Source organism: Terrapene carolina, unplaced genomic scaffold (assembly GCF_002925995.2).
Source record: "Terrapene carolina triunguis isolate 2854851 unplaced genomic scaffold, T_m_triunguis-2.0 Scaffold45505, whole genome shotgun sequence".
NCBI classification, from domain to species: domain Eukaryota; kingdom Metazoa; phylum Chordata; order Testudines; family Emydidae; genus Terrapene; species Terrapene triunguis.
The window spans coordinates 1-1,904 of NW_020709856.1; the positions used below are offsets into that span (position 1 = coordinate 1).

Consider the following 1,904-nt stretch of genomic DNA (forward strand, 5'->3'; position numbering starts at 1 on the left):
GAAGGGAGCGGGGAGAAGATTGGTGGAGTGGCCTGTCTGTGTCTTCAGTTTATGCAAATGAAAGGGGATGGCTACTTTGAGCATCTTTGCTTTGATAGACAGCCTAGGGAAGGGGGCTATGGAGGGAAAGTTGAGAGCCAGGTTCTGTTCACATGGGGCTTCTCGTAGTGCTCTCTGTCTTGTGAAGGCCAAATTGTAGCAACCACCAGTTAGAGAACAATGCCCCGGAATGGTCTGTGACTGGCAGGGTGGGTGCTGTTTAAAGCTATGTTTTCAGGGATCATTTCTCTAGTTGGTGAGTGGAGAAGGGTGGCTGTAAAAGCCTGGCCTTGCTAGCCATGATGAAGATCTGTAGTGTTTCTTTCTGAGCATGACAATGGTAGAGAGTGCTGTTCTGTGGCAGCTGCTTTCTGCTGTGGAAGAGTGTCTTGTTCTTCCTGAGAGGAGCAGGGGAAGGAAACACAGTCTGAGTGGTTAGCTTTGAATTTGTTCTGTTGGGTGTAGAAAAAAAAGCTTGGGTGTGGTTGCTGGGAGCTATGCTCCTTCTGGGTTTGGTGTACTGAGCCCTCTTTGTTCCCGATCTATACAGTCAGCAGGTTTACTATAAAAAGATTCTTTCTTCTCTTGCTTGTTCTGCTTCATCTTTACAGTTATTTCTGTTCCTCCACTAAGTCTGACCCCATGGCACCTGTTGATTGTTCTGCACACTAGGATGAATGGATGATGCTTTTCTGCTAACACCACCAGAGCCACTGATGCTTGGAAAGATTTTGTATGTTCCCACCTGACATTTTGGATATCAGGAGGACAGTGGCCAGTATTCCCACCATTCACACTCTGTGAGGAACTTAGAAAACATCACAACTCAAGGTTACACACTACCAAGTTACTTTCTTCCAGGTGAATAGCGATTAGACATTTTGACTGGGTTTATCTAGACATGGGGTGGGGAACTTTTTTTCTATCAGGGCCAGTGACCCACAGAAAAGATCAGTTGGGAGCCACACACAGCACCGCGGGGGCAGGAGGGAGAGGGGAGGCTCGGGGCTTCCCCTAGACTCTGGAGGGGGGCCAGAAATGAGGCGTTCTGGGAGCGGGAAGGTGGCTCCAGGCTGGGGCAGGAGGTTGGGGTGTGGGAGGATCTGAGGGCCCCGGCTAGGGGTGTGGGCTGTGGGGTGGGGCTGGAGATGAGGGGTTTGTGATGCAGGAGGGGGCTCCGGTTAGTGCTTGCAACTCCTCCCAGCTTGGTATCATCTGCAAATTTTATAAGCATACTCTTCACTCTACTATCCAAGTCATTTATGAAAATATTGACTAGTAACAGACCCACAACTGATCCATTGCAGGACTCCACTAGTTACATCACCAAAGTTTGACAGCGAACTATTGATAATAGTTAGAGATGTGGGAGAGAGCTTCCCTGATCGCCCCTCCGTCTGGGGGCCACAGGGACGTGCTGGTGAGCTGGTGCTCACGGCTCCAGCCCCGCAGGGGCACAGGGGGGACCAAGGCTCGGGGCTTTCAACCCGCGGTGCGGAGTCTTGCTGCTGGCTGGAAGAAATGAAGCAGCAGGCTGGATGCAGCCCAAAGACCGTAGGTTCCCCACCCCTGATCTAGACTCTGGTTTGGATCAAAGGAAAGATTATGGCTACATATACTTGTTTTTCAGTCAAAGCTTCTGGAGTGGTTTCCAGAAAAATTGGGAGTTCCTGCTCCCTGGAGAATGGTGAGACTGGCCTTGAGGTTCAGGAAATGCCGCTTGTTGGAGAGCCTGGCTCCCCATTGCTGACTTCCTCCATTATGATCACTGGTGCCAAAGAAACATGACGTGGGTGTCCAAAACTGCATAGGCTGTCATTTCTAGAGAGCTCTTGGCTTGGCCAGCTAGAGGATTGTTGTCTTAG

At 50.4% G+C, this 1,904-nt stretch overlaps 1 non-coding gene across 1 annotated transcript; it reads left to right on the plus strand.

Annotated features, from left to right (window-relative positions):
• The first annotated feature begins 261 nt into the window (after positions 1-261).
• LOC112123126 lies at positions 262-475 on the plus strand. The gene has a single exon (XR_002909499.2). It is a non-coding gene; the product is annotated as a small nucleolar RNA U3 (small nucleolar RNA).
• The last annotated feature ends 1,429 nt before the right edge of the window (positions 476-1,904 follow it).